At 37.1% G+C, this 25,512-nt stretch overlaps 1 protein-coding gene, 1 long non-coding RNA gene and 1 pseudogene across 26 annotated transcripts in view; 1 reads left to right on the forward strand and 2 right to left on the reverse strand.

Moving 5' to 3' along the window:
- LOC144315690 (uncharacterized) overlaps window positions 1-25,512 on the forward strand; it is a 317,078-nt gene that overhangs the window by 218,728 nt on the left and 72,838 nt on the right. For 16 of the 23 annotated variants that reach the window (XR_013381485.1, XR_013381471.1, XR_013381482.1 and 13 more), the window contains one exon: window positions 1,926-1,963. The gene's annotated coding sequence lies outside the window, so the exon portion shown is untranslated. Of the gene's footprint in view, window positions 1-1,925; window positions 3,151-9,298; window positions 11,894-12,551; window positions 12,854-22,599; window positions 22,792-25,512 lie in introns of those variants that run through there. The other 7 variants (XR_013381466.1, XR_013381469.1, XR_013381476.1 and 4 more) reach the window with 7 other exon arrangements.
- The window catches only part of LOC144315691 (uncharacterized), a 107,718-nt gene that overhangs the window by 59,689 nt on the left and 22,517 nt on the right, over window positions 1-25,512 (reverse strand). For all 3 annotated transcript variants that reach the window (XR_013381490.1, XR_013381489.1, XR_013381488.1), the window contains one exon: window positions 23,917-24,132. This is a non-coding gene — a long non-coding RNA (uncharacterized LOC144315691). The remainder of the gene's footprint in view (window positions 1-23,916; window positions 24,133-25,512) is intronic.
- On the reverse strand, window positions 18,480-22,356 carry LOC144315312 (coiled-coil domain-containing protein 167-like; annotated as a pseudogene).

Here is a 25,512-nt window from a genome sequence, read left to right on the forward strand (position 1 = left end):
GGTATGTACATGAGAGGTAGGATCAGGAGAGCTTGAATTGCAAATAACTCTAAACACTCTAGTTAGAGTTGTTGAGTGAAACATAGGGCTAAAAATACAGAAGAAAGTGATTTGATGAAGTTAAGTTTTGTGTATATTGCATCAGATACACCCATATGGCATGGATATGGAATGCCTAAGCAGTCGCTGGAAATATCGATCAGGATGTGAGGAGAGGAGAAGGCCTGAAAACTTGATGACAGAGGAAGTACAAAGCCCAGAACTTAAAATTTATGTACTTTGGAAGGAGTTGGGAAGATCCAAGGATAGACCGATGCGGGAAGTGATGGGTGTAGAAAACGAGTGATCGGGAATGAGGGAGAAACAGGTGTGTTTAGGACATGAAAACTAGGACAAGAGAGCATTTCACAGATTGTGTACCTGATATTGTAAATGTCACAAGGATTTCCAGGAGTATGAGAAACAAAGAGGGTTGTTAGATTTGGTAATTAGAGGATTAATAGTACAAATAGAAGAGCCATTTTAGAAGAGAGATTGGAAAAAGCAAAATCCCAGAGGGAGAGTAAGTGAGAGATCATGAACTGAAGATTAGAGTGTACATGATCTTTAAAACAAGTTCGAAGTGAAGAGAATAGCAATAGGGTGATACCTTTGTAGTCTGAGAAGAAGATTACAAATGAGAAGTAGCAGGTGAAGGAAAACTTGAATATATCACAAATGTCAATCCCAACCATGAGCATCTCTTTGTAGAAATTTTGGAAGAGAAAGTGTATGTTACTACCTTGGCTCCCATTTCTCACACTGGCCATGTTAGCTGTTAGTAACCACCTAGAACCTTTGTACTCAGTTCTCCTTGATATGATGATGCTGCAGCCTCCACCCAGGCTTTAAGGAAGGGGACATGGTGTGCTTTGCCACATGCCCATAAGCCAAATGGATGAATTGGTTTCTATTAAAATGTTTCAGTAATTCAAGGGAAACAGGAGGGGAAATCAGAATCTAAGCTAATGGGAACAAGCAACATGACAGTTAAGAAAATTTGATGTTACATCTGAGTTGCTACAAGTTCAATACAAATGGAACAGAAATGAAAAGTTATCTAGAACATATGGCTTGTGATTGAATTTAGATCCTAAAGCCAGAAGGAGGATCAGGAGTCAAGATGTTTGGCAAAAGAGACAGACAGAGACAAGACTGGAACGAGCAGGTAGAAAGGTTGATGTTGAATCAAGCAAATGGGTTATTAAGAAAGGGTACAAAATCTCAGATAAGGATACTGAATCAAATGAGGAAATAACTAGCAATTATTGGCACCCAGTGCTTTTTTCTCTGCAGAACTGTTAGGCAAAACCCAGGGAATCCTTTAAAGTTGAAATGGTATACTCTCTCATTATACCTCTAGAAGCAAGTCACATGTACCCAGAGTATGTTTGGGAGAGCTGGTAGTGGAGGCAAATACAGGCAAAGTGGAAATTGAAATTACACTGGATGAACTTTGAGAACAAAATTGCTTGTGAAAAGTGGTGGCACAGATGGGACCAAGTGGTGGGGCCTTTGTAAAAATATCAACTTTGATTCGTACATGTTATATTTCATTATGATTTCCTCTCAGTTGATCCACATAATAACAATGTTAGCAAAAGCCAGGATAGAAATAATAATCATCATTTGTAGATGGAAAGAAGGTGAACTAGCAAATTAAAGTAATTATCTCAAGGTCTTGAAATTACTGGCTTTAGTCAAAACTAAAACATTAGTGACTCCTGGTCTAGGGTTGGTTTTTGTTTGGTATGGTTTGATTTGGTTTTGGTGTCCTATTTCTTCATAAATTTTGGTAAATTTTTGAAATTTCATATTAAAGCAAAATGCATAGACTAATATGGCAAATACAATTTTTCTTCTTTCTTATCTCTTTTTTTCTTCAGGTTAAAGGTGTGACAGATTCAAAATTCTACATTCCAAGGTAAAAAAAAATTCCCTTTCTTTTGCCATCCAAACTTCTTAATGAGGGGCTAATGGGATCAAGAAGGATTTGAGAAAAAACTGAAACAAATCCCATGAGAGCGAGATTTGTCTGCTTCTTCCTGCACTGCTTCTCCTTGATCTGCAAACATTCCCCACACAAGGCCAGCAGCTAAAGAACATCGTCCCCTTGCTCAGACTCACTCTCCTTCTTTATCTGGGGTCTTCTGTCATTTAGGAAATTAAACTAAAATAATGAAACATTCCTTGTGAATTGTCTTCTAAAAACTACTAGTCTAGTCGTTTACAGCAATAGCTCTTCATCTCTGTAGGGGAAACAAGGAGTGAGTGCAGAGGGATTTGAGGAGACAATAAAAATGACCAGCTAAATCTCAAAAAAAAATTTTTAATTACCAAAAAGAAAAGAAAAGAAAGACTAACTGTTGTCTGAGTGGTGGAGCCTTCCAGGAGACCAAATAAGTCTTCTATAAACTGATTTGCCTTCCTGACTGTGATTTACCAGACTGACACCTAATTTGTTCTGAGCACAGTTGATGCCTCAGACACAATGGCGGATGACAGCCCACATAACCTCTCTTTCAGCTTTCATCTCATATATTCCATTTGAAGTTGAGTTCCGACAAGAGAGAGGCACAGAATTAATATTACCTTGGATCAGCTCAGTCTCCAGAGGGAGCAGCAAAAGCTTTTCTGGAAACAATAAACCCTTTAAACATGACAGGGGGAATGGGACCTTAGGAGGTCTCTGAAAGTATCCATTATTAAAGAAAAGGGGGGGGGGAATCCTCGTGGGCGACTTTGATTTTTTTTTTTCTCAGCAAAAGTAGTGATGAACTGGTGCCAGTTTTACATACAAATTTAAAGATCTGGGATGGTTTATGCTAAAAATCTCTCTTTCCCCTGTCCCTTAACAGGAGCAGTAGAGAGAAAGAATTCATTATGAATCACATTTGTTATGACATTGGTACTCCCTTCTTGTTTAATCTTTACCAAAATAAAATAAAAATAAAAATCAATAACTTCAGCAATGAAATTCAAAGGAAAAATACATCATATCTAGTTATACATATAGGTTCAAATTTGGATGTCCAAATGTACAAATAAGGAATATGTATGAGTCTCAAGAATTAGAGGAAATTTTTTTTTAATTTTTTTATTTTTATGATAGTCACACAGAGAGAGAAAGAGAGGCAGAGACATAGGCAGAGGGAGAAGCAAGCCCCATGCACCGGGAGCCCGACGTGGGATTCAATCCCAGGTCTCCAGGATCGCGCCCTGGGCCAAAGGCAGGCGCTAAACCGCTGCGCCACCCAGGAATCCCAAGAATTAGAGGAAATTTTAATTGAAAGTTAACTGTGTGGATTCCCACAAGATTCAAACAGAAAAAAATCACACACAAGCATATATACATATGTGTGTATTAATAACAAGATTTCATAGTAATTTGATACTTTGTTGCAATTAAAAACAAGTAAATTCATGCAGCACTTAGTACAGATGGTCTGATATTTTTCAAATCTCTTTTTGTTTAGGAACTTGTGATAGCTTCTCTGTGATATAGAAGAAACTAAAACAGAGACAGCTTCAGTATAATATTGTTGAACCTAGAGTCAAAAATCCTACTTCCTACTTGCCTTACTTATCTTACCATATCTTAGAAGAATCAAGGGGAGTCATTTATGAGTTGTTAAAAATAACCAAATATCCCTTCTGTGTGAGCTAAGAAGCACTGGAGCTCAGGTTTAGGATGATGAGTGCGTAGGCTGAGCTCAATTAGGGCTAAAAGATAGAAAGAGAAGGTCTTGAAGTCCAGGTTCTACGTGGTCATAGTCTAGGGGTCGTAGTTTAGGAAGAAGGACCAGTGCCGGTGTTTCACTGGAACTGAGGAGACTGTTTTAATTATTTATCACAGTATAACAATCTCCTTCAAAACCTTATGGCGGGATCCCTGGGTGGCTCAGCAGTTTAGCGCCTGCCTTTGGCCCAGGGTGTGATCCTGGAGTCCCGGTTTCAAGTCCCACATCGGGCTCCCTACATGGAGCCTGCTTCTCCCTCTGCCTGTGTCTCTGCCTAATTTGTTCTCTCTCTCTCTCTCTCTCTCTGTCTGTCTCTGTCTCTGTGTGTCTCTCATGAATAAATAAATAAAAATCTTAAAAAAAAAAACCTTATGGCTTAGATCCAGATATTTATTATCTCACAATTTATGTGGATCAAGAATCCAAGTAAGATCTAGCTACAAGCCGCTTTATCAGGATCTTTCACAGGCTATAGTCAAGGTAATGGCCAGGACTGCAGTCATCTCAAGGCTGGGTTGGGAAGGGTATGCTTCCAAGCTAGATATGTATATGGTGGCAGACCTCAGCACATCCTCTTCCAAGCTCACTCAGGTGACTGTTGACAAGTTTCCACAAACATCAGTTCCTGGCTACACACATGGCAGCTTGCTTCTCTAAGAGCAGCAGCTCAAAGAAGCAGCCAATCTGTTTTGTTTTGTTTTATTTTTAAGATTTTATTTACTTTAGAGAAAGAGAAAGAGCATGAGCAGGGAGAAGGGCAGTCTGTTTTTAACATAATCTTTGAATTGATATCCATTACTTCTCATGTATTCTCTTGATTATAAGGGAATCACTAGATCCAGCCTATACTCAAGGGGAGAGGGCTGAACAGGACCATAAAAAAACAGGGGTAGTGTTCCATGGGGCCATATTATAGGCTGCTTGCTACACTGGGAAACAAAGGAAAGTTTGGAAGAACTTGATGGGGAACACCCTGGAAATTCCAGATAAAGTCAACTCACAAAGAACAGGAAGGTAAAGCACATAGGTTCAGGACTTAGGACTTAAGATTTCTTGCCCTCATGGCACACAAAGGATGGGAGATGTTTTGAGCCCCTGGAAGTCAGAAGTTTACTTATTAATGATTTTAAGATGTTCCACAGTCTTCCATTATAAAAGAGACTTGTTGATATTTGAGAAGACTTATCGATATTTGAGAATCTTATTTAACTCAGTTTTTAAAAAATTAAAACATGGAGTTACATATTCCCTAGTTGAAAGGTGAGGAGAGGGTCTCTGAGGCTCTGGTCAGTGGGTTAAGCTAGGTCTGAAACCCAAGTGTTCTGATTGCTAGCCTGTATTCTTCTAAAGTTAACACATCATCCTTGATATGAAAGACACAAGACAGCACAGGGCACACCATTCCATGGCACAAACATCTGTACTGAAGCTTGGTGTTTATTCATCAGGCACAGGTGATCCTGGCAGAGGTGTTTTTAATATCTCACTAGGGGACCCATGAGACAGGTCATTCAATATGAAGAGTTGCTCAAGAAGAGCCTTACATTTTACCTTCACTTACCAAGTGCAAGGAAACAGCAATGAACAGGAATATAACTAATTCAGTTACATATAGTTAAATACCCCACCCCCAGAATTTTTCTTTGAGGAGAAAGAAGCTGATTACAGTAAAGGGAGCTGATTTAGCAATTCTCCCAAAAAGCCACTTCTTAGCTATGTCCTGGGGTTGGGACATACTCCCTGAATTTCTTATTCATTTAATTGATGTCCCTGAGGGATCACAAGCTTACTCATTTATTCAAGGAAGATTCAGTGATATTCACCAGATAGGAATTAATGAGGTAAGAATATAGAACCACACACTTATGAAAATTTTCCATAGCCAAATGGGATTCAAGGTGATTGGGATCTGGGGTAGATCTATTTCCCATAATAAAGTAAGATAGAATGAAATAACCAGAGACTATCATAAAGGATGACTCATGTGTGAGGAGCTGATCTCTTAAATATCTTTAGCAGTTTTAATTTCTTTAGGTTAAAAGTAATATCATTAAAGATAAAAAAATTCAGTTAAATTAACTACAGTTTATTTTGTTAAGCCATGCCTTCTTTTTTACAAAATATTTTTACATACATTATCTCCAGCTAACTTCAGTCATAGGCCTTTACCCATTACAAAAGCTTATTAGAACTCTTCACAGGTGAAAACTTTATCTAGATTTTCCTCTCTCATTACCATGCCACTTAACCATATTTCTCCCAACACACACACACACACACACACACACACACACACACACACACCTTTCACCTAACCAGTTAACTCCTTCTTACATTTCAGATCTCAGCTTAGGCCTTTCTTCCTCTAGACTCCTCTAGACTGAACTGTAGAATCAACTGGAAAGGCCATCCCCACACCAATTACGTTAGGATCAGAGCTAAGAATCCATATATTTTTAAAGTTCCCCAGGAGATTTCAATGTTCATTCAAGATTGAAAACCACTACTCTAGATCCATGAATCTGGGTAATAAACTAGAATTGAAAAATTTTGAATTGGAGTAGGCCTCATTTTAGTCTAGACCCAGTCAAACTAGAACTTAAATACATTCTATCTTGTGAGAAGTTCCCAGATCCATAGTAGTGATTAAACAAGAACTACTATATGCCTTTTGTTTTAAATATTCCTGCAGCACATAGCTCCTTTGTTGGTGAGGGTGTAGAGGAAAGAGAACCCTTGTGTACTGTTGGTAAAAGTGTAAATTGGTGCAGCCACTGTGAGAAACCAGCTAGCTGTACATTAGAATCTCTAGGGAGGCTTATGAACTACAGAAATGCATTGGTCTGATTCCATACCTATAGCATTAGAGTTTGGGGATTCAGATAACTCTGATACTGTAGATTGTGGTTGTGGAGATTGTTCTAAAATTCAGATGACTTCAATGTGAATGGACTTTGGGGTTCAATAACTTTGAAAATGTAACTAAAGCATGGGTCACATACAAAACCTCCTAACGGTTGCTTCAGCATTTCCAGTGACCTAATGTTCACCATTTTTCCTCAAGTCCACTTCCCTGTTAGACCACTGTGACATTAGCCCATTCTTGCCTCTCTTGTTTGAAAGCATTTTTTTCTTTATAGCAGATATTATCAGACCTCGCTGTCATCTCTCAAAAAATGTAGTAAATATGAGGTTACAGTAATAAACATGATAAGTTGCCTGGCCATAAGAAACTGAGGGATGTAAATTAAGGTAAAAGTTAAGTATTACCAAAGGAGTTAAACCCAGGGTAATGGCACAAACTTGTAAACATAGGCATATGCCAGTCTTAGGGAAGTCCAGGAAGTTTTCCTAGAGAAAATGATGACTTGGATGAAGGCTAGAGGGTTAGTAAAGGTCATCTAGATGAAGCATGTGTGGCTAGGAGGGGAGAGGGCATCGCAGTAAATAAAGGCATTGCACAGCACTATTCTAGGCAAATCATTTCTCCCGGGATTAAGGCGACCAACCATTCTACTTTGCCCAGGACTTTCCTCATTTTATCAGGGAACATCCCATGTCTGGCAAACCCATTAGTCCTGGATTAGGCACCCAAGAGGGTTAGGGGACATTACTGTGATGGGATGGCCAAAATGATTTCACCAAAAAAGAGATTGCTAATAAAGTTCACCACTGATGTTCAGTATGCTTCTGTATGCATATGGAGTTTAGGGGAGGGCTCCAAAAAGTGTAGAAAAGGTGGGCATCTGGGTGGCTCAGTTAAGTGACTGCCTTTGGCTCAGGTGATGATTCCAGGGTCCTGGGATTGAGTCCTGCTCTCTCAAGAGTCTGCTTCTCTCTCTCCCTTATCTCTCCCCTCATCATGTAGGCATGCTCTCTTTCTCTTTGTGTCTCTCAAATAAATTAAACTTTTTAAAAAATATATATGGAAAAGGTTAAAGAGATGCTAGGATGATAATAAAGACACACTTGACCAACTTTATAATTTTTCTTGCATTATCCTGCTCATGCCTTCAAAATGACTCTGTGCTTTGCCTTTAACCCATAAACCATCTATGGGGACCTGATTCTTGAGCTAGACAGGAATGCCAGATCTAGTCTCCAGACAGACCTTGGAGAAACACTCAGGATAGGGGAGTTTATTACACTCAGACACTGGTTTCACCAATCCCAAGTGATAAGAAAAGAGTTTGTTAAATTGCTTGGTCAATTTCAAGATTTAAGAGGGAAGATTACCAGGAACAGATCACTCTGATCTCAGACTTAGAGAGAAGGCAGATGTGATGTGAGAAAGAAGACAGATGTGAAGTGATGCCCTAGAATCTTGGAACAGAGTTTAATGAAAAGCTCTCTTTTAAGTGGCCATGCAAGTGGGATTTTTAAAGTTGATTAGTTGACAAGACTACTTAGCATATTAGAACACTGGATACTCCAAAGTTAAAGATTAAAAAGAATTTTTTCTCCTACTGTCTCTCACTTAATTACTTTCTGCAGCTTGCTTGAAACAGCTGTCTTCTTATCCTATCCTAATGAGGCACGACCGCTGGCATGGAATATTCAATGCCATTTTTCAAATATGATTTATGGAAAAATAGAAATTCCTTTTTCTATAATTTTCCTGGTTGACATGAGGAATTAGGAGACATTGGCCCAAGGGGAAACATTAGAAACTCACCTGGGAGCTCCATGTCCTAAGAGGAAATGAGAATTTCATTGCAAAGGTTAACATTAAAGTGATAGGAAATTATTCTGTTATTTTTGTAATGGATATTTTCATTTTAAGTGAGATTTACAGAGAAAGAACAGTGTTTCATCTGAAGGAATTATTTCTATACTCTAGCAAATGGTGAAATACCAAAGGAACTATTTCAGGTGCAGGGATGGGGGGCATTATGCTATTATAATGTAGGCTGATTCCAAGCTATGTAGACTTTTGATATTTGTTATTATCAATTTACTATTATTATTATTATTATTAACAAATATTCACTTAGCATGTTATATGAGCCAGGCACTATTCAAGACATTGAGGATGCAGTGGGAAAACAACAGATTAAGTCCATGCCCTCATGAAGTACTACAGTTTTATTTTCCATGGTAATTAAGTTGCCATAATCATAATTATGTTTTTTCCTTTGGATCCCTGAAAACAGATGGACTGAGAATAAGGGAATTTCATCATCTTGCCTTTCCACAAATATTTATTGAGTTTTTCCTACGTGGCAGGCACTGTCCTAGGTGCTAGAATCAATACTTTCTATTGAGTTGTGTTTCAAAGGTTCAGGTCCTCAACTTCTTTTGAGAACCAATCAACCTGGCAACTTGTGGAAGTGAGGTGAGACTGCCCCTTGCTGTTATTTTGATGATTTCCCATATTCTTATATTCTCTTTCTTTTTGCTATTTTCCCCATGATCTCTATGCTAAAATCCTGACACTGACTGTCCTTTAGCTAAAGGTTTTATATTTAACATATTTTACATATGTCTCTACTTCCTCTAAATTTTTAATTTCTTCACAGGTACAGTGTTCTTTCCATAGTTAGAAGAAGCATCTTGATTGAAAATATACTTCTAATCTCCTGCTACTTGCTGATGAAATATTTGATGTGTGAAAACTTTCCTTAGTTTTAAAAGTGTTAAATATCCTTCTAATCTACTGATCCAAATGACCCCAAGTGTCCATTTGCTTTGCTTGAATTTTCAAAGTGTGGTCACAGTCTGACTCAGTGGCACACAGTTCTTACCATTCTCTGGTTTGGGAAATACATTTTTTTAGTGGTGAAAGCTGATGCAGATGCCCCCCCAAAAATAGGGTTTTCTTGACCATGAATTTTGTGAAAAAAATATCATAAAGAATTCATTCATGAGGGATTTATTCCTTCACCAAATATTTACTGAGTTTTAGACCATATGCTAAAAACTGATTAAGGTACTTGGAATATAGCAATAAAATAAACTAACCAAACAAGCAGCCATCCAAGTCCCTTCCCTCTTGGAGTTTGCTGGTTTGTTGATGAAATTTGTGTTGTATGAAAACTTTTTTTTTTTTTTTAGTTTTAAAAGCATTACATAGTGTAAAATGTAAAATTTATTTGCTTGCTTGTTTATTTCATTGCATATTTATTTTTTAAAGATTTCTAGAGAAATTAGAGAATGCTGTGTAACAAATAAGAAAGACATTTTTCATAGTTTTGGTCAAAACCTGCTTCCTATTTTGAAGCTAAAAGAACAAAACTGCAATATTTATGATGATATAAAAAACAGCCCATTCAGTCCTCTTTCCAGTCAAGTGGTGGAGTTAAAAGAACTGATGACTTCTGATTTATGCATTAGACTGCTTATGTGGATACAAGTTTGTATCAATAGGCATGTGTAGGCACAGATACATATATGTCTTTGTGGTTTTTCCTAGTAGGTATGTAGCTACTTGCTATTCTCTTCTGAAAGCTAAAGGAAAACTCACAAAACTTACAGAATTGGCTCCCAAGTTCATTTAGCATAATTTCAGGACAAAGGTCTCATTATGAGTGTTGTTAGTATTTTTGCTATAAGATGTGACCTTATGTATATCTCCAATGATTGGTTTTCAACCCATACTTACTCTGTATTTCAATTTATTTATTCAACTACATAACTAAGGTATCTATGTACTATTTTACCATAAAATCATTAAGTCAATGTAGCTGCTAAACAAGGAAATTCATTTTCATGTCTGAAATGACTATGATTAGAAATTTGATGCTGGGGATATATTCTTGTTTTTATCATTTGGGCACCATTGCTTCAGCATCATCTGTTTACATCCATTTGGAGGAGTGGGTATAAGAGAGAAGTATAAAGCTGATCTGTGATTGCCAGTTGCCAAGAGTATACCTCCAATTGCTAAAACATTGATGGCCAAAAATCTGCTATTTACATTAACATTACTTTTATAGGTTCCTTAGTTTTAAAGCATTTACCTTCCTTTCCTTTGGCTAATTATAGTAACAGAGCCACGCTCATACATACACAGAGTGAGAGGTTCCCTAAGGGAGAAATTTCCAAAGTGCTAGGATGACTGAGGACTTCACAAAACACCTCTTTAGGGGGATAAATACTGACTACAGTTCTCTTTAAGAAAATAAAGTCTTTACTTTCACTATCTGAAGTGAGTACAAAATGAGTCCTCCCTCTATGAGGGGCAATGGAGTAACTCACATTTATTTTGAGGCATTAGGGCATATACTAGGCCTTTTCTCAATAGTATATACTGATGTTTTATAAAGCATCATTATTAATAAGATGATGTGAATCCTGTGAGCAGGGCAGAGGTCAATAGTAGCTGGATGGAATTGGAGGTGGTCAGATGGCTATGAGGGGACTACTTCATTGTCAGTCAGGAAATAGAAAAACAAGTGACTTCTGTCAAGTGACATTAGATTATCTGTGGGATTTTCTAAATGCATAATGTCACATCTTCATGGATTTATTTATAAAATAAATTATTTCTCCAACTTTGATTCATGACATGGGCATATTGACTCAGATATCATATACTAAGCATTTTTTATATAAAAATCAAGTGGGCTTTCTTCTTTTAACTTAATACAAAAATAACATGTTCATTGTAGAAAACAATTTAAAAACAAAATGATAAAGAAAAATAGAACAAAATTAACAGCTTCCTGAGGAGGCCAAGAATTTAAATACATATCTACCTACTAGGCTAGAAAAGAGATACCTCTAAATTAGAGAGCTGTGTTTGAGTGGGGAAGGCAAAGAGGAGGCTGAACAGTCTCCCTCTTGAGCCTCTAAAACTCCTGGAGATGTAGGTCAGGGAAAACAATAGAGTAAGGTGGAGAGAAGGAATAATAGAGATCCACAGCCCTCTTCCCTAAGGTAGTTCTGGAAGGTAGCCAGTCTTTCAGAAGCTGTGTACAGTGAGAAGCAGTGAACTAACATTGACTGTGAGACTTTTATTCTAGGTAAAATAGCTGACCCCACACACATACAAGAAGTAAATGCTAATCATCAAAAGTCACTGAGTATTGTCCAGCACTGTTGTCCAACAGACCAGTACAGATGTCTGGTCATTTGGCCTCAAACCATCTCCATGTACTCCAGCTGCCAGTATGGTGAGGAAAGACCCAAGTGTTTCCCTGTAGCCAAGAAAGATAAATATGAGGAAGGGGGAAGCTTCCTCCAGGTCAATTAGGCTACTAATAGAAAAACAGGGCAACCCCCGTGGCGCAGCAGTTTAGCGCCGCCTGCAGCCTGGGGTGTGATCCTGGAGACCTGGGATGGAGTCCCACATCAGGCTCCCTGCATGGGACCTGCTTCTCCCTTTGCCTGGTCTCTGCCCCCCGCCCCACCTCAATAAATAAATAAAATCTTTGAAAACAAAAAAGAAAAACAATGTAAGTCACAGTGTGTGTGTGTGTGTGTGTGTGTGTGTGTGTGTGTGTGCATGCAACTTGGGAAGTCTAATAGCTCTTAACAGTATTTTTTAAAGATTTCTAGAGAAATTAGAGAATGCTGTGTAACAAATAAGAAAGACATTTTTCATAGTTTTGGTCAAAACCTGCTTCCTATTTTGAAGCTAAAAGAACAAAACTGCAATATTTATGATGATATAAAAAACAGCCCATTCAGTCCTCTTTCCAGTCAGTAAGATAGGTACAGACTGGAATAAAACAGAAGTTGGTATAATAGAAAAATTGAGGCAGGTCAATTATATAAAATTAGGATATATTGACCTTCAAAGTTAGCTGATCCTTACATTTTCCCTCATAGGAATATGAAAGTGAAGGAACCAGTTAGTTAGAAAGCAGCAACCAATGGAAGGACCTAGAGTTAGAAGTATGGCAAGCTGAGAACCTTGTGAAAGTCAAAGCTATCATGGACTGAAAACACTGAGTTAGCAGACAGAGCTGATTAGAAGAGGGAAGAGATTTCAACTCAGAAAAAAAAATTCAGATACACAATGAGAAGTTACTGGACAACCTGTACAGCTACTTGGGTTCCTGATACTTTTCTGTTGCTATTTATTCGGTCAATAAAAATCTCCGTTACTTAAATAAGTTGACTGGTTCTCTGCTGTCTGCAGCAAAACAAAACAAACCCCTCTGTTATTTAACCACTTGGCAATTTGAAATAAGGCTAAAAACAATAACTTCATTTATACATTTCTGTACCCAATAATCTTTGATTCTAAAATAACACCCGACAGTATATTAAAATTCTATTCTAGGTGGCTGACAGACCTTTTTATCTCATTACAAATGGCACCAATTTGTTCCAAGGGCCTCTCTTTATGAGTAGGTCTGTGTGAGTTTCTCCAATTCCCAGTCTAACTCAAAACTCCAGTAATTTTTTTTTGGCATCATCCCAGGACTGTATGCCATTTTAGGAGAAATGGTGGACCTATTTCTAGGGGATACTATGCTAAGAAAATTCTCCTTAATTCATCCTGTGTTTTCCCCTCAGCAGAATAGAAATGTCCACCTCCATTCAGTAGTCTCATTCACTTCTTAATTACAAGAGAGATAATTGCCACTTCTCTGTGATGTACAGGCTTCTACCCTCTCAGAGCAGCCAAAAAGCTAGGTCAACACAGGGAATTTGACCCAGTAACTGAACTACTCTTTTAATCGAGGATGGAGTAAGGAGGAAAAAGACAGAGAGGTTGCCCAGACTGCCTATGGAGTATAAGTAAACCCTGCTGATTCATTTACATATCTAAATTTAGCCAACTTTAGGCTCCTAACAAGCTCTCTTCCTTCAACTCAGCACTTTAAAGGGATTTGCAGAGAGGTTCCCTAAAGTGAAATTGAACCTGTGAGTAAACAGTGAAATGTGCTTATGTTTTCTTGCTTGAATATTCTGAAGACATATATTTAGCCTATATTTTTAACTTATAAAGTACTCTTAACAATGACATTCCATTACTTATATGTATTATTTCAACAACTTGGAATTTAATGCTAATATTGGCCTTGCTGAAATACAGAAACAGGAATATATATATATCACTGGCATATAGTATATGACTATGGCAATGATAATTCAGATAAATTATGTTCTTCATTTGCTTAATTAACTGAATATTTCAGTCAACAATGGCCTGGATTACAACACCAAGGCACAATCTATGACAGAAAGAATTGGTAAGCCAGACTTCATTAAAATTAAAAATTTCTGCCCTGTGAAAGATACTGCCAATAAAGTAAAAAGACAAGCCATAGACTAGGAAAAAATATTTGCAAATATATATATGATAAAAAGTATCTTCATTGGGCATCTTTTGTATATTTGGAAAATAAACATCCAAAGAAGTCTTAAAACTCAGGAATAAGAGACAACCTTATTTTAAAAATGGGCTTGGGACACCTGAGTGGCTTAATCACTTAAGCAGCTGACTCTTGGTTTCAGCTCAGGTCATGATCTTATGGATTGTGATATCTAGCCCGGTGTCGGCTCTGTGCTCAGTGAGGAGTCTGCTTGAAAGATTCTCTTTCTCTGCTCCTCTCCTCTCTCCTTCTCCTCTCTCTGACTTCCAAATATCTTTAAAAAAAAAAAAATGGGCCAAAGTCCTTAACAGACATCTCACCCTAGAGATACACAGATGGCAAATAAGCATATGAAAGGATGCTCTACATCATGCGTTATCAGAGAAATACAAATTAAAAAACAATGAGATACCACTACATACCTATTAGAATGGCCAAAATCCAAAACAGACAACACCAAAGGCTGGTAAGGATGTTGAACAATAGAAATTATCGTCCATTGCTAGTGGAAATGCAAAATGTCACAACCACTTTGGAAGACATTTTGGCTGCTTTTTACAAGACTAAACATACACTTCTCTTATGGTCCAAAGATTGTGCTCCTTGGACACAAAAGAGTTGAAAACTGTGTTCATCAAAAGTCACACGGATGTTTATAGCACACATCTGGAAACACACATATTTTAATAGCAGCTTTACAATTGCCTAAACTTCAGTAGGTGAAAGTATGAACAAACTCTGGTATTTCCAGACAATGGGGTATACACTCAGCACTTAAAAAAAAAGGAGTTATCAACTCATAAAAAGACATAGAAGCTTAGACACTTAGCTTTATTACTAAGTGAAAGAACCAATCTGAAGAGGCTACACCCTGTATTACTCCAACTATATGACATTCTGGAAAAAGTGAAATGGTAAAGACAGTCAAAGGATCAGTAGTTGCCAGGAAATAAGGAGTAGGGTTGAGGCAATAGATAGAGCACAGAGAAATTTTAGGGCAGTGAAACTATTCCATATGATACTATAATAGTAGATATCACATTATACTTTTGTCCAAACCCATATAATGTGCAACCCATTAGTGAACTTTGAAGTAAATCATGGACTTTGGGTGATCATGATGTGTCAGTGAAGTTTCATCAGCTGCATTGGATGTCTAACTCTGGTCCAGGTTGTTGGTCTTGGGGGAGGCTGTGCATGGGTAGGGACAAGGGGGACATAGGACATCTCTGACCCTTATTTTCAGTTTTGTTATGAACTCAAACTTCTCTAAAAATTAAAAGTTTACTTTTAAAAATTGTCTGGGTTGAGATGGCACACATTTATTTTTTAACTGGTCTCCATTTGACCAATATCAGTTCTATGCTTAAATGTATTTTGATTGTTGCTTATTTCTTCAGCTGCTCATTTGGATAGACAGACCAATCAAGCATCATGAGTAGTCAATCTTTCGAAAGAAAGGGCCAACCAGAGAGACCCTGTAAGTGGGAAGTTATTCTTTTTTTTAAAGATTATTTATTTTAGAGAGAGAGCATGGAAGCAAGCATGCAGTTAGGAGGAGGGGCAGAGGGAGAGAATTTTAGGCAGACTCCCTGCTGAATGCAGACCCCAACAAGGGGCTCAATCTCACAACCCTAAGATCATGACCTGAACCAAAAATCTAGAGACAGACGCTTAGCTGACTGAGCCACCCAGGTGCCCTGGAAAATTATTCTTTTAAATATATATTTTTTATCATTATTATTCTTTCAATCAAGAGGAACAAGTGTGGATTTACTGCATGTGACCAGCTCATCCAGCCCGGACTCCATTTATAGAAATTCCCTCCACAAAGTCATGAGAAGTAAACCTCTTTTTTTTTTTTTTTTTTTTTTGAGAAGTAAACTTCTGAGAGAAGTTCTAGCATCCTTGAATTTATTCTCTGCAGACTATAGATGCAAGTAAAAAGATGCTAGTATCATGATAGGACTACTGATTGTAGGTCAGATGATAGAAATTCTAGGAGGTAGAAGGCAGTAGCACTTAACTGTCAGAGACAAAGTAGGGGTGGTAATCAGAATGTTTTTATGATGTCTCATTGATCATGAGATCCCTAGAAATAAAATCCAACTTAATCTAAATTGTAGCTCCTTAACCAATTCTTCTCCAGCAATATTTGTATCTTTTTTTTAATATTTATATCTTAAAATGATAAGGAACAGTTTTTCTTAGGAAGAAAAAAAAAGAGGCAGAGGGATTTTGGAGAAGCTTAATGAAGACCTTTGCAATAATTTCCAAATATGTGCTTCTATTTTCCTCTTTGCTTAAACTTTCCTCTACAACGTAATCGATATTTACATAATGCTGGTTATAGGCATAGCAGGGTGGTTTGTGCTAGGGAAAGGAAAATACCCAACATTTTTGGAATAACTGAGTCCAGAATCTGAGTTACTATTAATCTTTGGGGACCCAGAAAGCCCTCGTGATCTACTGGCCAGAATGAGAATTTATGAGATTAGGAGGTAAATGGAGTTTTGGCTCAAGTTTACTTCAAAGAAAAATTACCATATGACTGTTCCCCAGTCCTTCTGTGTGTAGTTAGACTGGATGCACTTAGCAAGTGACAAAATTCCTATACTGAGTCTCTGACCCATTAGGTTGGAGCTTTGGAAAAGGCTAAGTAAGAAAAAAAAAACCAGAAGCTCCCTATTCTTATGAAAAATAATAAAACAAATGCAATCCTTCATTCATGAGAGCTTCTTGGAGATTAGTGCCATAATCAATCATTTAAAAGACATGAAGTGGTTATCCTTATCATATCTCTCTTTAAATTACCAATGAGGACTGTGCAGAAAATAGATGGATCTTGAAGAATGAGAACAATTACCATAAATTTAGTCAGTGACGTCACTTGCAGCTGAGCTACATGTAGCATCCTCAGTAGAGCAAACCAGCAAGTCAGTAACATCTGATATGTAGCTATTGATATGTTGAGCACATTTTACTGTATATAAATGTGCATAGTTTAGATTTCACCTGACTTTGGCAATGGTACAACATTATTCTCTTATATCAGAGTTATATCAGCTGTAATTAGTCTGCAAGAAATTTGATATTCTCCATCCCACAGGACACGTTGGTCTATTACATTGATTTTCTCATGCTGACAGGACATGGTAAGCTGAAAGTAGCAAGGAATTTTGTGTTCTAGTAACTTGCATTTGTTAGGATCATCCAGGGGTCAGGAGATAAACTCCATTAGAATTCAGGGGCCTGCCACTTGATGAAATATTTAGAAATCATTCATTTGTGGTCTATTGTGATATTCCCTTTAAAAGCAAAAAAAAAAAAAAAAACTGTTATACCTTGCAACAACAACTACCATAGAAAGTATCAATTTATGGGCAGGGATATTAGGACTTTAGAGGCCACATATAATATATCTGGTTGTTTTGCTTCTAACTATTTATTCAGAAGCCCCCAAAACTGGCAACTTTGGGTAAGATCCAGAGAAAAATAAGGCTTTTAACCTGGCCTGGGTTTCAATTCAAGCATCTCTGCCATTTGGCTCTTACGGGGCAATGGCAGTTTAGAGTGTTGTAAGCGGGCCCTGAAAAGCCCTGACAAGAATATCACAATGTAGGTGCCAAGCAGTTTGTACCTAGAGCAAAACTCTGCTGCCCTCAGCAGATAACTACTATGCTTTAGAGAAGGAGTTCTCAAACTTTTTGGCCCCAAACTTTTTAACATTTATTGAAATCCTTCAAAAGCTTGTGTTTATGTGAACTGTATCTTTTTTTACAGTTTTTATTTAAATTACAGTTAATTAACGTACAGTATAATAATAGTTCAAGTGTACAGTATAGTGATTCAACACCCAATGCATATCACAAGTGCACTGCTTATTCTTCATCACCTATTTAACCCATCTCCCACCCACCTCCCTTCTGGTAACCATCAGTTTGTTCTCTATAGTTAAGAGTGTTTCTTGGTTTGCCCCTCTCTCTCTTTTTTCCCTTTGCTAATTTCCTTTGTTTCTTAAATTCCACATATGAGTGAAATCATATGATATTTCTCTTTCTCCGACTGGCTTAATGCACTTACCATAATACTTTCTAGCTCTATGTCATTGCAAATGGCAAGGTTTCATTCTTTTTTATGGTTGAGTAATATTCCACTATAAATACACACACACTCACACACACACACACACACTTGGATTACTACCATAATTTGACTATTATAGATAATGCTGCTATGGACATCAAGGTGCATATATCCCTTTGAATTAGTGTCTTTGTATTTTTTAGGTGAATATCTGGTAGAGCAATTGCTAGATCATAGAGTGGTTGTATTTTTAACTTTTTGAGGAACCTCCATACTGTTTTCCAAAGTGGCTGCACCAGTTTGCATTCCTACCAACAATGTGAGAGGATTCCCATTTCTCCACAAACTCAACAATACCTGTTGTTTCTTGTGTTGTTGATTTTAGTTATTCTGACAGGTATGAAGTGATATCTCCTAGTAGTTGTGAATTGCATTTCCCTGGTAATCAGTGCTGTTGAGCATCTTTTCATGTGTCTGTTGGCCATCTGGATGTCTTCTTTGGAAAAAGGTCTATTCATGTCTTCTGCCCACTTTTAATTGGATTATTTGTATTTTGGGTGTTGAGTTTTATAAGTCCTTTATATATTTTGGATACTAACCCTTTATCCAAAGGGTTATAAGATGGGTTATAATGATATAAAAGGGTTATAATGATATAAAAGATATATCATTTGCAAATATCTTCTCCCATTCCATTGGTTTCCTTTAATTTTTAAATTTTTAAAAAATTTTCCAGACAGGAGAAGCCTTGTTGTTCTTTGTTGTCTTTCTCTTAGGCTGAGGGAGGAGCCAGCACAAAGTCTTTCTGGAGACCCAGGCCCCACAACTGTACCAGGAGGCAAGAGGGGCTAGGCTGTCAGGAAGCCATGCTCCAGTGTCTGGGTTGGAGAGAAATGCGCCTGCACCTTTGTAGTCTTGAAGCTTAAAGAGCCTGTTTGGTTGTGACCAGGGAACCAAGAGGAACCCTGTGCTGACTGTGAAGTCTCAGGCTCACATGGTCCAGTAGGTACAGATGAGGGTCAGGAGGATGAAGATAGCCACAGAGAGCAGCATGTTCTTTTCCTTTGGTTCTCCTGCCAAAGCAACTTTAGCTCCTTCTCATAGTTGGAGGCTTTGTACATCGGGTTGCTTTTCTCCTTCTCCAGAGACTTCCTGGCCTCTTGAACTTAGCTTTGCCCTGTAGAGCCTGGAGTTTATACCCTCCGGGTCTCTCTGACACTGCAACATCTTCTTCTCTAGCCCATCTATCTCTAGAGCAATGTCAAGATTCTCCTGCTTCTTTTTGGTCCTGTTGCTTGCTGGGACTCCCCAATCATTATTAGATACTTATAGGTTGCTTGTTTCCTTCACTATGCAAAAGCTTTTTATTTTGATGTAGTTCCAATAGTTTTTTGTTGTTTTTTCTTTTTGCTTTTGTTTCCCTTGTGGCAGGAGACTATCTGGAAAGTTGCTATGGCTGATGTTAAAAAAGTTACTGCCTGGGTTCTCCTCTAGGATTTTTCTGGTTTCAAATCTCACATTAGGTCTTTAATCCATTTTGAATTTATTTTTGTTTGGTGTAAGAAAGCAGTCTGATTTCATTCTTTTGCATGTTGGTATCCAGTTTTCCCAACATCATTTGTTTGTTATCTTGACTACCTTTTTTCCCATTGGATATTATTTCCAATATTATATGGATATTTTCCATATAATATGTTGTGAGTCCATTTCTGGGTTTTCTGTTCTGTTCCATTGATCTATGTGTCTATGAGTTGTATATTTTGATACTTGCTACATTAGAAACCAAAATTGAGAAAAGTTAAAATATTTATTAAATAATTTATTGAAAGTAGCAATAATAATCCCAATATATGACAACATAAATGATGCATTTTTGCATGACATGTTCACTGGTTTCTCAATAATCTGGTAGACAAGATAACTCTTTGAGACTTTCTTCTCAGTATATAGCAACAACAAAGTCTTTTTCCTGTGTTTCTTCTCTCACATTGCTACCACACTCACCACACTTCTGACATCAGATGTGTGGAGTGTTTCTTGCCCCACATCAAAAAATTCTCTGTGACATCAACTGGGTGCCCTACAATTCACATTAATTCTGACATAACAGTAGTTAGTGCAAGCCCCACAGATTAAGGGATTAGTTCCATAAGACTGCCCTCCTCATTCCAGAAGCCAGTTGCAAGTAATAGGTCCCCAGGTTACTGACAACTGCCTGACTTAGCTACAAATTGGAGGTTCCCGTGACCTCTCGTTTGTACTCAATTATTTCCTAAAACAGCTCACAGAACTCAGAAAAACACGTATATTTGCTAGTTTATTATATAACAAAGGATATGATAACATTAATTGTGAGACAAGATCTGGAAGTACAAGAACTTCTTACCCTGTAGAGTTAGGATATGTCACTCTCCCAGTATATGGATGCTTTCATATCCATATGAAAAGCCTGGAAGCTCCCCCAACCCCATACTATTGGGATTTTTATGAAAGCTTTCTCAGTAGGCATGATTGATTATTAATTCCGTTTCCAACCCCTCTCTCCTCTCTGGAAAATGGAGGAAAGGGCTTAAAATTCCAAGTTTAATCATGGATTGATCTTGCTGGTGACCAGCTTCCATCTAGAAACCATCCAGAAACTCTTCAGTAGTCTCAGAACAAAAGGTACCTAGCAAATTCCAAGGGATTTAGGAGCTCTGCATCAGGAACCAAGGTCAAAGACAAAATATTAGGACAAAAGATGCTCATAGTGCCTTTATCACTTAGGAAATAATAAAGAGTTTTAGGAGCTCTATGATGGGAACTGGTAGAAAACTAAATGTTAGAACAAGAGGTTTTCCTAACATCCTTATTTACAAGTGATTTAGGAGCCTTGTTTCAGGAAGTGGGGATCTATCTTTCTATCTTATTAGTTAGCACTCAGCCACCTCTGTGCTGGTTCATTTGAATCCTAAAAAAAGAGACCAAAATGAAAAGGAGACAAATTATTTATAGGTTCAAAAACATGGGTGATCCCAACAAAGCCGGTCTGGTTACCACTACTGAGTACCCAATCTATCAGTATATCCAGGGAGACTAGCTAATTATCTGCTGCCAGGACAGTTATATTAGAGACCACTCACTATGGACTGGCCAATGATTCATCCTCATTTGAACTGCACTTATATTAGATATGTATTTGCATTGACTTCCTAACACACATCTGCCAACAATACTGACATTCTTCATGAGTGTCTTATTCACCACCATAACATTCCAGACTACATAGCTTCTGATCAAGGCACTTATTTTGCAGCAAAAATGTCCAGTAATGAGCTTACGCAGATGCAATTCACTGTCTTCATCGTCACTAAGAAAAAGTTGAACTGAAAAACAGTGATCTACTTTTGTGAGAAATTAGTTACAAGCCAATTAAGAGATACTTTCCAATATATGATGTTTCTTTCCTATAATCGAAGTACAGTGATGGAGAAACATAGGATGGAAGTGTGATACGCACTTCTCTGTACTACATACTAATAATTTGAATTCAGAAATTTCAGGTTTAGCAATCTTCATACCCAAGAAGGAACCTTTCTTTAGAATACAATACTTAATTTTAATTGGATATTTGAATTGCCACATAGCTATTTTTGGCTTCTCATGACATTGAGCCATCAGACATAGAAGGGGCAACTCTTCCATGCCCCTATGTCAGTTAGGGTACTTAATTTTTTTATTTATTTGTTTGTTTGTTTATTTTAGAGACGGAGCATGAACAGGGGGAGGGGCAGAGAGAGAGACTCTCAAGCAGGCTCCCCACTGAATGCAGAGCCTGCTGCCTCAGGGCTCAATCTCATGACCTTGAGATCATGACCTCAGCCAAAATCAAGTCAGATATTTAACTGACTGAGCCATCCAGGTACCCCATTACTAGCATAATTATTAATAGAGCTCTCATACTCAAAAGTTTCTCAGGTTAAGTATAAGTATAGTGATCTTAATCACATTGTGAACCATCAGAGACTCAGATTCTTCAGGATTTGTGATACAGATTGTCCTACTAGTAAAGGACTCCTGATGAACTGGATATTGGTTGAGAACAAGTGGAATGTTGAATGAGCAGTGAAGAAAATAAGTTAAGTATATCAACCCAGCTATGCAGCCAGCTGCAGAAATGAGAATTCTAGGACATACCTGTTATCTTTTTTATTCTTTCTCCTTCTCTCTATCCAGTTATCCATCTAGATGTGTATCTATAGACCTATATCTCTCTATATATAAGAATAGTGTGACATATATATGTACATATTATCTATAATATCTTAATTATATATAGATCTTAATATGCAAATAGATTTAGATAAATTATCTAATATATATGTGTGTATATGTATGTGTGTATAATTTATTTTTTCTTACCATTTTCATATAGCAGGGTGATTGTGACTAACTATAACTTAATGCAAACTTTACTGGTTATAAAGACAGGATGGAAGTTAATTCCAGTTCCTGGAAGGAATAATATAGATGGAGCTTGGGCCATCCATTTGTAGGAGAAGGTAAATGAATTTTCATTTATTTGAAGATTTGCATTCTGTCAGGAAGTAGGTTCTTGCTGCTATTGTTAATTATTGAAAAATTAAGTATGGGAAGAAGTGTGGGGAAGTTCTTAAATATGTAGAGATATGTATATGTGGAAAGAGAAACATATGGTCTTTTTGTCTCTTACAGCTACTTATAAACTAAATGAACTTAGCAGAACTTAATTAAAACAAAGATAGTGATTATTAATGGCCTGTATTTTTTACTCATCTTAACAAAGAATTTGCTAAATATGGTTCTATTCTGTGGCCTAGAACATAAAAATGTGCATAATAAAAGACATCACAAAAATCTATGGTGGGTAAGGAAAGGAAGAAGAGAAATCTACAAGTAACATGATTTTGCTCTAATGGCTGAAGTTTCCCCAAAAGGAGTTTACCTTCTTTGATGGATTTGAATACATGGGCTTGAATGCAATTTGGACATCCTATGCAATGTCAATCACACCTAAGCTAAGTAAACCCCCAAATGTTCTATTTCAATGTCTCTATTGTTAATTGCTCTGTGGAGTGACATATGAGACATGAAGAGTACTGGTGTTGTTACAAACTTAGCTGGGCATAGCTAAGGGGAAAGAATAACCTAATTTGAACATTGACATCAGAATTAAGCAAGGAATGAAAGCAGATTCTGGGTAGGGTCACTTTCTGGTGAGTGCTGAAAACAGAAGGAGCTAGTATAAAGTTTAGAATCCTGAAATGAGAAACAATGACAGCAAATTATCCCTCAGTTAAGATAATAGTATCATTTTAATGAAATCCAAAGAATTAATATGTACAGAATAGTTCTCTTGACAAAGCAGAATTAAATGTTAAATTAGTAAGAAAAGAATACATGAAAAAAGAGCAAAGCACAAACATTTGGGGAAAAAACCCAAAAACCCGAAACACTCCCAAATATCCACTAGGTCAAAGATTACATTACAGAGGAATTTTTCCAAAGTATTTTCAACTGAATGATTTCAACTGCCTTAATTTTTTTGAACAGCTTTACTGTAGTATAATTGAACAGTAATTTGTTAGGTAAACCAACCTAAAAACCAGAGCAGCATTTAGACTTGGGCTAATTATTTCTCATTATTGAAGCAAGACCCTTCTGGGTTTTTTTACCCAATGCCCTGTTGAAGAATGAAGATTTCCAGGATGACTTAGAGGAACAAGTGTGATTCTTCTACCTGTGTCAGCACCAGTCACTCTTACCTTCCTGATGTTGGATAGTTTCCTCACACAGATTCACTGAGCAACTCTCCACTGAATACATGAGGGGAGTCCTCTGCAGACCTCCAAAGTTCTCTCCCTCTGAAGTTCTTTTTTCTCTTGCTGTGAACTTCAGCCACTGCGGCCTCCCTGGACCTCTCGGATCTGTCTCAACTCAGGGAATTCACTGGACTCGGCATCGGTTCCACCTTTTCAGTGCTGTGAATTAGAAAGTATCCAGGGCAGTCAGCTGGGACATTCATTTTCTTTTCCATTTCATGAGGATCCCTGCACCTTCAATGCTGATCTGCAGTGTCTTAAAAGTTATTATTTCATATATTTTGCCATTAGGATGGGGAAGTACAGTTTTTTTCAGGTCATAAGGTAAACACTATCCCTAGTACTTTAAATTGGTTAGAAGTAGTTTCCATTAGTTTTAACTAAATAAAAAATTAATTACTAACTCGATGCAAAATTTTGTATTGTGTACTGCTGATTCAAAACAATTTTAAGATATGTTCAAGAAAAAAAGGTACATTCAAGAAGCTTACTCTCTTGTAAGGAATATAAAACACGAAGATTAATCATTGAAATGCAAAGGTCAAAAAGAATAAGCACCAAATCAATGGGATAAAGGGCTATGAAAGTTTGGATATGAACTATTATTCTCAGCTCACAGCATTAAGGAAAGTTTGATCGACAAAAACACTTTTGTGATGAATGGAAACTGTAGGACAACCAGAAGAGGTGAAATGGTGGTAGTTACAAAGTAAAGATAGACTGGTATAAAGCCAGGAAAAATATCAGGTGCCAGACAAAAGAGCAGCAAATTCTATCAAACATTTATGAAAGAAGTAGTAAAAGTTTTTTAACAAACTCTTTGAGAAAATACAGGAGGAGGGAACCCTTCTCAACTCATTTTATGAGATAATTATAACCCTGATACCAAAACCTGACAAGACACTACAACAAAAGAATATCACAAACTAATATATGTCATGAACATTGACACAATAATCCTCAAAACTTTACTAGCAAATTAAATCCAGCAACATATAAAAAAATACTTCCTGATCAGTGTTGTATACCCCAGAAATGCAAGATTAATCAATCTTTGAAAAATCAATTAATGTAATTTACTGCATTAATATAAAAAAGGAAAACTTATATTAGTTTCTCAACAGATCCAGAAAAAGCAGTTGACAAGATTCAACACACACTTGTGATGAAAATCCTCAAGAAGCCAAGAAAATATCTCAATCTGATAAAGGTCATCTAAAACTCCTTTAGCCTATAACATTCTAGGGAATGAAAAACAGAACACTTTATCCATATGAAAGGGAAGAAGGAATGCAATATGAATGGTCATTAAGCATATATGAATGTGTTCAATACTATTAGTTATCTGGGAAATGTAAATTAAAATCACAATGAGAATGGGGCATCTAGGTGGCTCAGTCAGTTAAGCATCCAACTCTTTCTTTCTTTTCCTTGTTTTTTTTAAATTTAAGTTCGATTAAATTTACATTAAACATATAATGTATTACTAATTTCAAGGGTAGAGGGTAGTGATTCACCAGTCTTATATAATACCCAGTG

This window comes from Canis aureus, chromosome 6 (genome assembly GCF_053574225.1).
Source record: "Canis aureus isolate CA01 chromosome 6, VMU_Caureus_v.1.0, whole genome shotgun sequence".
Taxonomy (NCBI): Eukaryota; Metazoa; Chordata; class Mammalia; order Carnivora; family Canidae; genus Canis; species Canis aureus.